General features: G+C 36.4%; 1 non-coding gene across 1 annotated transcript; it reads right to left on the reverse strand.

Moving 5' to 3' along the window:
- Positions 1-15,724: 15,724 nt before the first annotated feature.
- LOC141675361 (small nucleolar RNA R71) lies at positions 15,725-15,833 on the reverse strand. Its single transcript, XR_012556018.1, has one exon. It is a non-coding gene; the product is annotated as a small nucleolar RNA R71 (small nucleolar RNA).
- Positions 15,834-16,582: the final 749 nt, after the last annotated feature.

The following is a 16,582-nucleotide window of genomic DNA, read 5'->3' on the forward strand; positions in this document are numbered from 1 at the left end:
GTTTGCAGAACTCTTTCATAGAGCTATTCTTGAATTCAGTACCATTATCACTTCTGATGATCTTCACTTTATATGTTGATCCTTTCTCTAGCTCCCTCACATGATCAAGAAGAATGGATGGAGATTCATCCATGGTGTGCAGAAAATACACCCATGTGTATCTTACAAATTCATCAATAATCACAAGTGCATACCTCTTCTTGGAAATAGACATAACATTCACTGGACCAAAAAAATCAACATGAAGTAGATGATATGGTTCAAGAATTGAAGATTCAGTTTTACTCTTGAAAGATGTCTTCTTTTGCTTGGATTTCTGGCATGAATTACATAATCCATCATGAGTAAATACTGCATTGGGCAATCCTCTTACAAGATCTTTCCTCACAAGTTCATTGATGTTGTTGAAGTTGAGGTGAGAAAGTCTTTTATGCCAGTTCCAGCTGTCTTCCATTGATGCTCTACTAAGTAGACAAACTTTTGAGTTATCAGTTCTTGTGAAGACCCTGGCTTCATACAAACTACCATGTCTCACACCAGTCAATGTGATCTTGCCATCAGACTTACTGACAATTTCACAATGCTCCTAAAAAAATTGTCATGGTAATCTCTGTCATAGATTTGACTCACACAGATCAGATTATGCTTGAGTCCTACAACCAGAGCTATATTTTCAATTATGACATTTCCAACTTTGATTTTGTCATATCCCAAAAATTTTCCTAAGTTGCCATCTCCATAAGAAACGCTTGGGCCAGCCTTCTCCTCAAATTCTTATACAAGGGATTTATAACCAGTCATATGTCATGAGCATCCACTGTCCAAGACTAGAGCATTCCTCATGTCACCCTGCAATCAGTAATTTGAATCAATTAGTGTTTTTAAGGACCCAGACTTGCTTGGATCCTTTGGCCTTTTTATGTTTCTTAACATATGCAGCAGAAGACTTCATATCAGAGTTTATGTTAACATTCTTACTATCAGTATTTATACATGCGAAAATAGATTTTGCTTTAATTAAAGAGGGTTTCAGTTTATAAAAATCATAATACAAACTGTGATACTCTTTACATGTATAAATAGAATGCCAAATACTTCCACAATGAAAATAAGGGTTCTGTGATTTATATCTAGCTGTTCTATTCCTAAACTCTGATTTAATGGGAACAACTTTTATCTCTTTATTCTTCCTGCAAGAATTAGCAAGATGATTAGTGCTACCATAGTTTGAACAGGTCTTTCTAGGTGCAATAGGAGGGGTTACATAGTTTCCATTCTTATTAACACCTACCTTGCCATTTTTATTTTTCCTAGACCTTTTCCTCTTGTCTTTCATGTATAAATCCTTCAGCTTTTACTTAAGCTATTTATGAGTCATTGAACCAATGTTTACTGAGTTTGTGTGAACTTGTTCACTCTTTTCAGTAATTAAGTCTGATCTAAGTACTGAGGTAGTACCTGCCTCATAAATAGATTTAACATTATTAGCACTTGGATTAAACTTAATGGTCTTTACTTGACCCTTGTTCAATTTGACCTGACTATCGGTTTTTATTGGTTCTGTTATCTCAGTTTCTTTTCCACTTTTCTTATTAGAATTAGATCTTGCTGAATATCCTAATCCTGATCCCCAACAATTTTTTCCAAGATTTCCTGAGTTGACTTTCCTGAGTTAGTCCAAAGTTTAATGACTTCTCTCTCCTTAGCTAGCTCCTTTTCTAGATAAGCATGTTTTTCTAACAATTTTTCTTTAATATAAACAACATTATCTCTTTGTTTTTGAATTTCTAGTATGGAAAGCAACTCAGTTTCAAGGTACTTATTCATTTTCTTAAGCACAGAGTTTTCACTCTTGATTCTATTATTCTCTAAGGTCCGATCCCTAAAACTAACATGCAGAGTCTTAAGAAATATTCTTAATTCACAAATATCATCAGTGTCAAATGCAAGAATAAACCGAGGTACCTTTAATTCAGCATTGTTGGTCTCAGCATCAGCATTTTCCATGAGAGCATAATTGATCCCATCATCTGAGTCTGATGAATCATCCCAGTTTCTCTTCCTTGAGATCAAAGCTTGTTTCTTCTCAGCTATGGGTTTTCTGCAGTCAGCTGCAAAGTATCCAAGTCCATCACACTTGTAGCATCTCTCTTTTGACTTGTCAGGTTTTCCAGATCTAGCTTCCTTTCAATCGGTATCTCTTCTGTTGTTCCTCTTATCAGAGTTTGAGGAACTTGAGCCTTTTTTGGAAATTCTTCTCCCTTTCTTGAAGTTTCTGTAGACCATCTTCTTGAAGCTTTTAACCCGTAAGGCAACCATCTGATCCATATCTTCATTGTTGTTATGATCACTATCAGTATCTGATTTAGTATCAAGATTTGAGTCATCATCAGAATTTGATGATTCAGTATATGACTTAGCAATCATGGCTTTCACTTTGGAGTAGCTTTTCCTCCTAGCTTTCTCCATTGGTTTCTCTTCAACTTTAAGTACAACTGGTCTAGATTTTGATCATTCCCTCTTGCTCCATCTCTAGTTCATGAATTTTCAAAACTCCATAGATCTCATCTACAGGCGTGATGTCGAGTTGATAGTTATCCCCGATCGATGTGACTTTAAAGTCCTACTTTTCAGGAAGAGCAAGTAGGAACTTCAAGTTTGAGTCTTCCAAATCAAATTCTTTATTGACAAGGGATAAGTCATTCAACAACTTCTAAAATCTATCGTAGATCTCAGTTAAGGATTCATTGTCCCTTGAGTCAAAATACTCGTATTCTTGAGTAAGCACTGTCATCCTGTTTTTCTTGATAGCAGTTGCACCTTGACACTTTACTTATAAAGCATCCAATATATCTTATTCTGTTTTATATCCAATGACTCTGTTGGACATAACACTATCAAGACTATTGTGCAGGATATGTCAAACCTTAGCATCCTTCATGATTGACGAGATGTCTTCAGGAGTGTAGTCCTTCCTATCTTTGTCTATCATCCTCTATGGTTCTCCTGCAACTGAAACAACTACCTTCATTGGTTTATGAGGACCAGCATAGATCCTGCTTAAGTATTCAAGATATGTGGCTTCCAAACATATGGTCTGTTGGATTTTTAACGCAGCGGGGGCAAGGCAAAACACTTTTATACATACAAAATCCAAATAAAAGCATATAAATCGTGAATAAAAATTTGAGGGATCGAATCTAACCTTTTAAAATAATTCGGAGACAATGATCAGAGATCCTTAGCAGTTGTTCCTCAAGTGTGAAGCACTCCACCGGTATCCACCAAGAAAACGATGTTAAGGAGGAGGAAGGAGGTGGAGAGAATTGGGTTTTCCAAACTTTTTGGGTTTTGTGTTGGTTCGAATAAAATTAGGGTCTATAATAGTGTATTTATAGGCAAAATTTTCAGCTGAAATTTTCCCATAAATAATATTATTATTATCCCATTTATTATTCTCATTAATAATTAAAACACCTTTTAATTATTAATCCTTTTTCTAAACACTTTAGAAATAATTCTCTCTCTTGATTTAATTTCCAAAAATTAAATCCTTTAATTAATAATATTAAGAACTTTTCTTAATTAATTTATAATCAATTAAATCTCATTTAATCAATTATTAAATTTGCAAATTAATTATTTATTTCATAAATAAATAATTATTAGCCATTATTAATTAATTCCTCCACCCTTAAATCATTCTCTTTTTATGGTGTGACCCTGTAGGTTCAATATTAAGCCGGTAGTAGAAATAAATAATAATAAAACTATTTTATCATTATTTATATAAATTCTCTAATTTATTAAATATGATTAATTAATTAATCACATTTATTCTACATCGTGAGGGATACTTCTCAGCATATCGCGACTATCCGGATAATATGAATTCACTGCTTAGAATACCAAGAACCTATTCAGTGAATAGTTACCGTACAATAAACTCCTTCTACCCTACAATGTTCGAATTAAATACAAGGCATGGATCTCGTGTCAAGCCTATCTAATTCAATCACTTGCTTACCATTTACTATGCGTAGTTCTATGCAAATTAGAAACTCCTTTCTAATTTCATTCACTCTGGCCAGAGATTCCTGAACTAGCATAAGTGGATCAGCCTTGAACATTCGCTTACTTCACTGAAAGGGGTAGATCCTTTATTGATCATACACTATCTTCGTGTACAAATTCCTATACCCAGAAGAGCCCTAATAATTGTCCCTGGAGACTAAGAACTAAACCAAAGCATAGTTCAGTGTACACAAGATGCCTATGATGACCTCAAGTCTAAGGATACTTGTACAACTATCACTAAGCGAACAACTGCTGACACGTGAGTGAACTCCATCAGTTCTTCAGCTGGGCGAGTCATGTTGAGTGAACTTATTCTATAATAAGCACCTACATACTAGCTATAGTGTCACCACACAAATGTCTATGAGAATAGACATCCTTCATAATGAAGCAAGCATAGTATGTACCGATCTTTGCGGATTATTAATTACCAGTTAGTAATTCTATGACCAGGAACTATTTAAGTTTAGAGTTATCATCTTTTTAGGTCTCACTATTATGATCTCATCATAATCCATAAAAGGCTTTACTCTAAACTATGGTATATCTTATTTAAACACTTAAATAGATAGAGCCCGTAATAAAAACAAAACAAGTCTTTTATTAAAATCAATGAAATCAAAACAGATTACATAAAGAGTTATTCTTAAATCCTAATACATGATTGGACTTAGGACATATTCCTTTTAATCTCCCACTTGTACTAAAGCCAATCACTCTGGTATCTAATACCCATCTTGTCTTTATGACGATCAAAGTGACTTTCATAAAGTAGCTTTGTGAGTGGGTCTGCTATGTTATTATATGTGTCAACTCTAATTCAATACAATACAAGAAATGTTACCGCGCTCCGACTAACCCTTTTGTAGACGCATGGTTCATCTGCGTTTTTGATAAAATCAAACTCTTTGATTGTCTCATCAAAAACGGATATTCCATCTACGAGAAGCTCGCTTTAAACCACATATGGTTCGCAGCAGCTTACACACTAGGTTTTCATTTCTCTTGGAAAGAAAACCATCTGGCTAATTGCCAGATCTCATAGTCATAGTAAGCAGCAATCGCAAGCAAAATCCGAACTGATTTAATCAGGGCTACATGTAAAAGGTTTCATCAAAGTCAATCTATTGCCTTTGTTTGAATCCTTTTTCCAAAAGCCTGGCCTTATAGGTCTCCACCTGGCCATCTGCTATAATCTATCTTTTGTATACCGTATACATAGATTCCATTCCGGATTTCATGGCACTATGCCATTTCTCTGAGTCAACACTACTCATAACCTCATTATAGGTTACAGGGTCGTCATCATCAATGATCGACAACTCATTGTCATTCTCAATGACAAGGCCATAATACCTCTCAGGTTGGCGAGACACTCTCCCTGATCTATGAATGGGCTGTTCCACAAAAGGTTGTTCAGTCAGAACAGGTGTTTCCACTCGATCTGTAGTAGTTTGTGCTTCTTGAACTTCATTAAGTTCAATTTTGCTCCCACTGTTTCCTTCAAGGATAAACTCGTTTTCCAAGAAGGTAGCATGTATGGAGACAAACACCCGATGATCGGTGTAAAAGTAATACCCTAAAGTCTCTTTAGGATATCCCACAAAACTACATTTTACGGATCGATATTCCATCTTATCTGGGTCAACTTTCTTGACATAAGCTGGACATCCCCAAATCTTAACGTGTTTAAGACTCGGTTTCCTTTCTTTCCATATCTCATACGAAGTTTGAGGAACAGATTTTGGAAGGCACCTTATTCAGTAAATATGCTGAGGTTTCCAATGCATAACCCCATAGGAATACTGGAAGATTTGCATAGCTCATCATGGACCGAACTATGTCTAACAAAGTTCGATTTCTCCTTTCAGATACCAATCTGGAGGAGTCCACTGGGAGACTATACCATTTACTTTACGATAATCTAGAAACACTCCATTAAACTATTCACCACCTCGATCTGATCGAAGAATTATAATACTATGTTTGGTTTGTTTCTCTACTTCATACTTATACTCTTTGAACTTTTCAAAGGCTTCAGACTTGTGTTTCATCAAACACATATCTAAATCCAGATCTATCATCTTTGAAAGTAATGAAGTATGAAAATCCACCCATGGCTTGCGTAGACATTGGTCCACATACATCTGTGTGTACCATTCCTAGCAAATTTACAGTCCTCTCTCTATGTCTACTAAATGGAGACTGCAGTGCCACTATAAAGTGAGATTTTCATCATCCATTTTCTTTTATTAGTTTGTTCAATCTGAAGTAAATTATGTCACATATATATAGACCATTATTTAAAGCACCACGTCCATAAAGAATATTATCTCTAAGAATAGAACATTCATTATTCTCAATAATAGACGAAAATCCAACCAAGTCTAACATGGGAATAATATTCCTCACAATCGAGGGAACAAAATAACAATTATTTAAAATAATAGTCTTGCCCGTAGGCATATGTAAACGAAATGATTCTACATCTTCAGCAGCAACTCTTGCTCCATTTCCCATCAGTAGAATCACCTCCTCTTCCTCAAGAGTCCTACTTCTCCTTGGTCCCTACAACAAATTGCAGATGTCAGAACCATAGGCGGTATCTAATACCCAAGTAGAAATTTGGCTTAATGACATATTCACTTCTATCATGAACATGCCTGAATCAGAAGCGGTAGTCTCACTACCCTTCTTCTTCTTCAATTCTGCAAGGTAAACCTTGCAGTTCCTCTTCCAGTGCCCCACCTTGTTACAGTGAAAGCAAACAACTTTGCTCTTGGGGTCTTCAGCTTTTGGTGGAACCGGCGTTTTCTCACCTACTTTCTTCTTCTTGGAAGAGTTCCTCTTCCTTTTCTTAGGATTGGAACCTTCACCAATTAGAAGAACAGAACTCTTCTTACGGGGAAAATTCGATTCCGCAGTCTTCAACATGTTGTGGAGTTCAGGCAGGCTGACATCCAACTTATTCATGTGAAAGTTCACAACAAAATGCGAGAACGAACTCGGAAGCGATTGCAAGACCAAGTCTTGGCTCAGCTCCCCATCCATGGCAAAACCAAGTTGTCCAAGACGTTCAATCAAATTGATCATCTTAAGTACATGGTCATTCACAGATGATCCCTCAGATATCCTACAATCGAATAACTCCTTCGATATCTCATATCGAGCTGTCCTCCCCGCCACATCATACAACTCTTGTAGATGCATTAGGATAGTGTGAGCATCCATATGCTCATGTTGCTTCTGTAGCTCAATGTTAATGGAAGCTAGCATGATGCATTGAGCAACATTTACATCATCTATCCACCTACGATACACAACATGTTCATCATTATGTGCATCACTAGCAGGTTCAGTAGGCTTAGGTGAGTCAATCACGTATTCCAGCTTCTCAATCCTGAGAACAATTCTCAAGTTTCGAAGCCAGTCAGCATAATTAGGACCAGTCAATTTGTGAGCATCTAGTATGCTCCTGAGTGATAGTGCAGAAGACATAACGTACAAAGTAAATCTATAAATGATAAACACATAACAACACTTAGCAAATATTCGATTTCATTTCAAAACACTATATGAATCGGGTCTTTATTCATAAGTGGCTCCCACTAGTTTATCTAATTTATTCAACCCCCTACGTGAAAAATAAGCATTCTTAATGCTAGTGGGAATAGGGATCCTACATTCCATTACACAACCCCAGCTGTGGCACGAAATGCCATGTAATGTTCAATAGGCAAACAACTCTTGTCAATTACATCTAATGTTATTCCCTAATCAAACTTTAGCCTCTTGAATAATTGAGTCACGGTTGTGGCACGACAAACTCAATATTCTAAGTCAAGTCTAACCCAACATTCCGTATAATTGAATTAGTCCCCAAAGGCCCACGACTGTGGCACGTAATGACCTTTAGATTCTTATTCAATGTACACATCTCTATGTAATAGACAAGTATTTCTTATTTCGAAATCAAAGCCCTCGGCTGTGGCACGAAACGACAATGATTCAAAAATAAGAACTACTTTCTATCATGTTGGAAGGCTATGACCGACACAAGCCCGTTGTATCATTGGCCAATTACTACTTGATATTATTTAATTTTAGAGGGATTATATTATGTTACAATTATAATCATATTATAAAGAAATTCTTCCTTTTAAATTAAATATTTCAAATCAATAATTAATAATCAGATGATTCCCAGATCGGGTGGAGCATTGTCAAGAGGCGTCGCTTAATAACCCTTTCTTACAGATAGAAATCTGTTGTTGACAGAATCATCCTTTCTCTCATATTGAAAATTCATATTCAATTACGTGTTTCATAAACACAAGAATCTCATGATTGTATTCATAATATTATTCTTAAGGTTATGAAACAATTTCACTATACTAGGTTGTCTAACAAACGCCTTATGTTCATTTAAGTTCACCTAAATCTATCATCACATGATAAACTAAGCATATATCACATATATCAACATGAATAAACATAAAGGCAGGCATGTTAAATCATCTAGCACATTAGTCAAAGCATTATACATCTCTATGTATCACATGAAGCATTTAAAAGCAGTTAAAACAGTTAAAACAGTTAAAAACAACTTTAAAATACTTCATGGAAATATAAACAGTTCAAAACTTTTATATAAACTAAAATTGATCACTCCATTAGATCCGTCTCGGAAAAACGAATCCAACGGTATATTGCACGCCCAAAACGGAGTTACGAAACTCCCAGAAAATCAATTTAAAATTAATAGAAGGGCTGTAACGCATTACGGGAACGCGTTACAAGCCCTGTAACGCATTCCGGTAATGCGTTACAGCCCTTTTAAGCCATTAAAAGGTGTAACGCATTCCGTGAATGCCCCACAGGTGTGTAACGCATTCCCGGAATGCGCAACACCCCCCTTTTGTTTTTCTACAGCAGCCGCCGTACCTTGTCAGACCTCTGTACCTTGTCTCTTTCTCCGTGCAGCAGCAGCACAGTAACAGTAGTAGATGTACAGATTACACAGACAATACAAACATATATATATACTATATATACATATATTTATAATTATTTAAATACGAATTTTAATTGCAAGAACTTCAAAAATTCATAATAAAAAATCTATACATCATAAAATTATGAAAAAAATACCCACACGATCTACAACACTTGTAGAACCCAGATCAACATTCAAAATTATTCTGAGAAACGATTTCTCATCAGAAAAAATTAATCCATGATATAACTTGTAAAAATCATAATTAATTCATACAAGCACATAAAATTCTGAAATTTTTACCACATATCTATATGCATACAATCTATGCTCTGATACCATTGTTGGATTTTTAACGCAGCGGGGGCATGGAAAAACACTTTTACACATACAAAATCCAAATAAAAGCATATAAATCGTGAATAAAAATTCGAGGGATTGAATCTAACCTTTTAAAATAATTCGGAGACAACGATTAGAGATCCTTAGCAGTTGCTCCTCAAGTGTGAAGCCCTCCACTGGTATCCACCAAGAAAACGATGTTAAGGAGGAGGAAGGAGGTGGAGAGAATTGGGTTTTCCAAACTTTTTAGGTTTTGTGTTGGTTCGAATAAAATTAGGGTCTATAATAGTGTATTTATAGACAAAATTTTCAGCTGAAATTTTCCCATAAATAATATTATTATTATCCCATTTATTATTCTCATTAATAATTAAAACACCTTTTAATTATTAATCCTTTTTCTAAACACTTTAGAAATAATTCTCTCTCTTGATTTAATTTCCAAAAATTAAATCCTTTAATTAATAATATTAAGAACTTTTCTTAATTAATTTATAATCAATTAAATCTCATTTAATCAATTATTAAATTTGCCAATTAATTATTTATTTCATAAATAAATAATTATTAGCCATTATTAATTAATTCATCCACCCTTAAATCATTCTCTTTTTATGGTGTGACCCTGTAGGTTCAATATTAAGCCGGTAGTAGAAATAAATAATAATAAAACTATTTTATCATTTTTTATATAAATTCTCTAATTTATTAAATATGATTAATTAATTAATCACATTTATTCTACATCGTGAGGGATACTTCTCAGCATATCGCGACTATCCGAATAATATGAATTCACTGCTTAGAATACCAAGAACCTATTCAGTGAATAGTTACCGTACAATAAACTCCTTCTACCCTACAATGTTCCGATTAAATACAAGGCATGGATCTCGTGTCAAGCCTATCTAATTCAATCACTTGCTTACCATTTACTATGCGTAGTTCTATGCAAATTAGAAACTCCTTTCTAATTTCATTCACTCTGGCCAGAGATTCCTGAACTAGCATAAGTGGATCAGCCTTGAATATTCGCTTCCTTCACTGGAAGGGGTAGATCCTTTATTGATCATACACTATTTTCGTGTACAAATTCCTATACCCAGAAGAGCCTTAATAATTGTCCCTGGAGACTAAGAACTAAACCAAAGCATAGTTCAGTGTACACAAGATGACTATGATGACCTCAAGTCTAAGGATACTTGTACAACTATCACTAAGCGAACAACTGCTGACACGTGAGTGAACTCCATCAGTTGTTCAGCCGGGCGAGTCATGTTCAGTGAACTTATTCTATAATAAGCACCTACATACTAGCTATAGTGTCACCACACAAATGTTTATGAGAACATACATCCTTTATAATGAAGCAAGCATAGTATGTACCGATCTTTGCGGATTATTAATTACCAGTTAGTAATCCTATGACCAGGAACTATTTAAGTTTAGAGTTATCATCTTTTTAGGTCTCACTATTATGACCTCATCATAATCCATAAAAGGCTTTACTCTAAACTATGGTATATCTTATTTAAACACTTAAATAGATAGAGCCCGTAATAAAAACAAAACAAGTCTTTTATTAAAATCAATGAAATCAAAACAGATTACATAAAGAGTTATTCTTAAATCCTAATACATGATTGGACTTAGGACATATTCCTTTCATGGTCATCCCGACTTTCCAAATTGGATATTCATGCACTTTCAGGATGGGCACCTTGATTACTTCATACCCAATCATGTTGCTGCTTATCTGTGATGTGGCCGAGGGTTGTGGCTTCGGATCCAGATTCTATGTTTCTTCTTCTCCTTTGTATGACATGGTTGATCAATCTTCAGATTTTAAACTGTTTGTGCATTAACAACAAGCTCTGATACCAATTGTTAGGCCCTTAATCAACTGTAAGGGGGGGGGGGTGAATACAGTTAATACGATCAACTAGACAAAGCTTCAACAGAATCAAATAGTTTTTATATAAATCTTATAAAAAATTATTACACAAGTAATCTCTCGAAAGGATGAACAAAATATCCTTGAGAGCTGCTAGGTTATGCGAAAGATATAACAATATCGCAATGCGTATAGCATGAACCTAAACTATGCTTTTATAGAGCACAACTACCAATGTATAAGGAATCCTATTCTTTTAACAACAAGTAAACCTATACAATTGCTTCTGAGATAAAGTCCTCCACCGCCTTGAAATTCATGTTTCCTTTTTCTCTTAAAAGATCGACTGATGTGTTAAATACTGATCTCATCATCCGTCGACATCATCATCCGTCGAATATCAACATCCATCGATTTCTTCATCCGTCGATGCTTCTATACATCATCCGTTGATGCTTGTTAATCATCATCCGTTCATGCTTCTGATAGTTTCTATTTGATATCGTGAATTGCTCCTAACACTATACTTTCCTCCTCAATAGCTGGATCACTAGTAATTTGACTCTCATCTTCAATTGACAATGCAATTTCAGCTAGGGTTTTGAAGGGGAGTTGTCCCTACGTGAGGAACCTCCAATTGAATTGGAGAGGATTTAGATAGCTCCCCCTTAGGAGTACTACCCTCAAACCTGTCAATCTATGAAGATTGTTTGCACATGAAGGTGCTTGAGTAACATCCACATGGTTTTCAGTTAAAACTGTTGAAACCCCTATGGGTGTGATGGTATCATCAAATTCTACCCCAGCTAGTAGCCTATCACCATCTAAATGCGGTTAATGGGTGGTGATCACAGTTTCTTGAACTGTATCACTTGATTTTGGCAACACTTGAGAAGTGGATTCAAGTGTTTCATTATATGAAGAAGAAATTTGAGATATAAGAGTTGTGATGTTAGCATTGAGTGTTGGAAGCTCCCCCTAAATGGATGAGGGAGCTTCAAGTGATGTGCTCTCAGTGTTAGTGCCAACCTTATTTCTTCTTTCACCAACTTGAGAGTGCTCAAGTTGGGGTGCAAAATCTTTACATATTGCACTAGGGAGAGTGTTTTTTTCAATAGAGACACTTTGTTGAGAAGGTGCCTCTAGAGTCTGTTTAATTCCCTCTTTTACAACTGCATCCTTTTGGGAAGATATAGAGGTGGCTACTTGAGTGGTCAGCTTAGCTTTCTTAGTCTTCTTTGGCTTCTTGACCAGGTTAGACTCTAGTTGTGTTTCCTCACCACTCTCATTTATGACATTTAAGGGTGCCTGATTTCTGTTCTTTTTACTCTGTGGCGCCCCAAAATCCGGGGTCAGGGATCTCGGAGGCCATCCCATCTCAATCACTATAAACCATATACCTCGCATCATAATATATAAATACTCACACTTTAAGACCCCACACATATCACACACACACACACTTACAGGTTATTGTCTTGGTAATGAACCATTCAATACTAGAGTAGATCAACCACAAAGTGATAATTATTACAACCCATAAGTAATTAAGTCTTACCGGGGAATAACCTATAAGTAAGGCTAGTCTGTCGGCCAAATATACGTTTCTTATTTATTACCTTGCATAAGTCATACTTATAAATAAGCCGAACTAAAAACAACTGACAACTAATCCAGGTTATTCGGACTACCTGTGGTACAACACCAAACAACCTACGGAACAACTGGCCATTTCCTACCCGTTTCCTGGCTGTGGTTCTCATGGTAGGCATCTTGATTCACTATTGTGTTGTGTTAATTTAAGAAAACAAGTGTGAGCTATAATGCCCAGTATAAAAATGTACAGTATGAAAATGAATGTATGATAACTCACGTAAAACATCATATAGGATAATTATGTTTTATTCGAAAATAGTTTTCCTTGGTGATACACACCTTCTTATGAAAACAATTATTTAGTGGATTTTATTATCCTGTGAATACCTTAATAGTAAACCCAACACCTAGGCTTGGGTTACGGTATTGCATCACAATTCCAATTGGAAGAATTGGACATTCACCGGAGCCACCGTATATGATGATCAGTCGTACTACGTAAATAGTAACCTTTTCTACATGTAGATGGACGATTCCCTTTTTATTATTGGTTATCACCCTGGCCGTATTTGGGTCTTTTCCGTATTCATCCCTCTCAGGTACACACTTCGTTATATCCCTCTCAAGACACAGTTTTGCGTCCATCCCTCTCAAGTACGCATACTCTACATGTTCATCAGTATATAAGATACCTTCTCATGTGGTACTAAATTGGTAGTCTCCCCAGTCTGATAAGTGGCATTTTATACCACTTAGAACATCTTATAATGGCTTGAATTGATGTCTTGAAATCAAGTATTTTTTGTATTTGATGCGTTTTTCTAGTATTTGGGCATTTCAGAGTATTACTTGCATTTGTAGAGAGATTTCGTCAAGAATAAGCCTTAGTGTATGCTTGGCATTGTAAGTGGGAAGTTAGGAGCAGAATGCAGCAAAGAATGGGAGCAAAAACAGAGTATTTTCCAGAAGGGGTCTGGGCGCCCGCTCAGCCTGGCTGAGCGGCCGCTCAGGGAGGTGGGCGCCCGCTCAGGATTGCTGAGCGGCCGCTCAGGGACGTAAATTAAAATAATTATTTTTAGACTCCTAATTCTGTTGAGCTTCCGACTTTTGAGATAGTTGGGTTTTGTGGGACTCCTATATAAGTAGTTTTCAGAGACGTTTCACGGGGTGTTGAATCGTAGTATCAATCGAGGAGCAAGGAGATAAGGAAGAAGACCATTTTAGCACATAGAAATGAAGAGGAAGCATAGTTTCTTGTGATTCTTTATTTCATTGTAACAGTGGATGCCAGTTTTCTTTACTTTGAACCTATTTACTCTTGTGACGTACTCTGGTTTAATATAAGTAGTTTATTTAGTTATTCTCATTTGTTATTATCATGTTTTCATATGAACCCATGGTGACGATGAGTTCAATCATGGGCTAATCGTGATCACGGGGTCGTAACGGATTTACTTTAGAATTATTTAGTTAGTTGTTTAATACCTTAGTGTGTGATGATTGTATGATATCTAGTATTGGTTGTGCTTATTCGTCTTATGTGCGTCACGAACATATAAGATAGGGTGTTAATCTCTTGTGAAGCGACGGTGGATCTTGAGGTTTAGAACTTGCCATGCTAGCATAGGTTCATGTATGTGTATGCATGATTAGTGGGTAACTCTAACCATTTTACTTGCCCTGTGTAATCAAAAGGAATAACTTGTGGTTAAATCATTATGTTGTCTAATTCTGTAGACATATAGGGTCTCAACATAATTGATGCCTATTCAACTTCTATCTTAATTGTGGATGTTTGGTAGAATGGTATTAGTACAACAAAAGTTGGTTTTTATCAGTTTCGTGTTTATCGATTAATATCATCACCGTTACATGCTAAGGGTAATAACAATAACTATTGAAGGAAGTAGTAATGAAGTTATGGTCTCATGTGTGTTTAATATTGTTAATACTAGTGTCAATTAAGTGTTTAATTCTCGTAGTTAATTCTAGTTAATAATTAGTTAATAAAAATCTACGTGTTATTGTCTTGACATTGAGAAGTAATTATACATTGATGAGTAAGTGTTAATTGAACATAATTAGTCTGAGTCTCTGTGGGAACTATATTACTTGTGAACACGTATACTTGCATGTATTATTAGCGCGTGTTTTCCTCCCTAACAAGTTTTTAGCACCGCTGCCGGGGACTCGGCATATTTGTTTAGTTTATGTACTTACCATCAGTGGTCATTAGGACTCATTGATTAAGACTTGTTACTTATTATTTTCGGTTGTGCTTCAGGTACTTTAGCGAGCGTTTATGCAAACACGTTCTCGTACTCACGAGAGAACTTTAGATATGGCTAAGGAGACAGACGAAGTTTTTGGTATTCCGGAGAAGATTGATTTTGAAGATTCAGATACAGAAAGTGAGCAGAAAGAACCAGTAATCATGGGTGATCGTATAGTTCCGGCAGATCCAGCTCTTATGAACTTTTCTCGGCCTAAAATTGATGACATTCAGTCAAGCATCCTTCACCCGGCTATTCAGGCTAACACTTTTGAAATCAAGCCGGGCACTATTCAGATGGTGCAAAATTTTGTTTCTTTTGGAGGTGCTGCTACTGAAGACCCCAACATGCACATCAGGAATTTTGTCGAGATCTGTAGTACTTTCAAATATAATGGTGTAACTGATGAGGCTATCAAGCTGAGGCTTTTGCCATTCTCTCTGAGGGATAAAGCTAAGGACTGGTTACATTCTGAACCAGCCGGGTCCATCACTACTTGGCAAGATCTTGCGTAAAAGTTTCTGGTAAAGTTCTATCCAATGGCGAAAACTGCGGCTATGAGGAGTGCTCAGTTTGCGCAGCAGCCTACAGAATCCATGTGTGAAGCTTGGGAGCGCTACAAGGAGATGTTGAGAAAGTGTCCACATCATGGTATACCTGATTGGATGGTGATCACTGGTTTCTATAATGGTTTAGGGGCCCAATCTCGGCCCATGCTCGATGCAGCAGCTGGAGGCGCCTTGTGGGCCAAAAATTATACTGAGGCTTATAATCTTATTGAGACTATAGCTGCAAATGAGCATCAAAACTCAACTCAAAGGATGATGTCTGGGAAGGTAGCAGGTATTCTGGAAGTTGATGCAGCTACTGCTATTGCAGCGCAGCTCCAAGCGGTGTCTATGAAGGTCGATTCTTTAGCCACCTATGGAGTCAATCAGATAGCTATGGTTTGTGAACTTTGTGCAGGTTCTCATGCTACAGATCAGTGTTCTCTTGTTAATGAATCTGTTCAGTATGTGAACAATTATCAGCGACCGCATCAGCCTGTGCCAGCTACCTATCATCCTAACAACAGAAATCATCCCAATTTCAGCTGGAGCAATAATCAAAATGCTATTCAGCAACCATATTAGCAAGGCGTAAGTAAACAGTTTAATCCACCTGGATTCCAGCAACCACATCATTATGCTCAAAGAAAATCATATCCTCAACAAGGAGGTGTTGCTCCACCTTCTAGTGCTGATTTTGAGGAACTCAAGCTGTTGTGCAAAAGTCAGGCTGTTTCTATCAAGACCTTGGAAAATCAAATCGGTCAAATTGCCAATGCAGTGCTCAATCGTCAACCTGGCACACTTCCCAGTGATACTGAAGTGCCATGCAGGAAGGAAGCTAAGGAGCAAGTCA

The sequence above is a fragment of the Apium graveolens genome, chromosome 7, assembly GCF_009905375.1.
Source record: "Apium graveolens cultivar Ventura chromosome 7, ASM990537v1, whole genome shotgun sequence".
Taxonomy (NCBI): Eukaryota; Viridiplantae; Streptophyta; class Magnoliopsida; order Apiales; family Apiaceae; genus Apium; species Apium graveolens.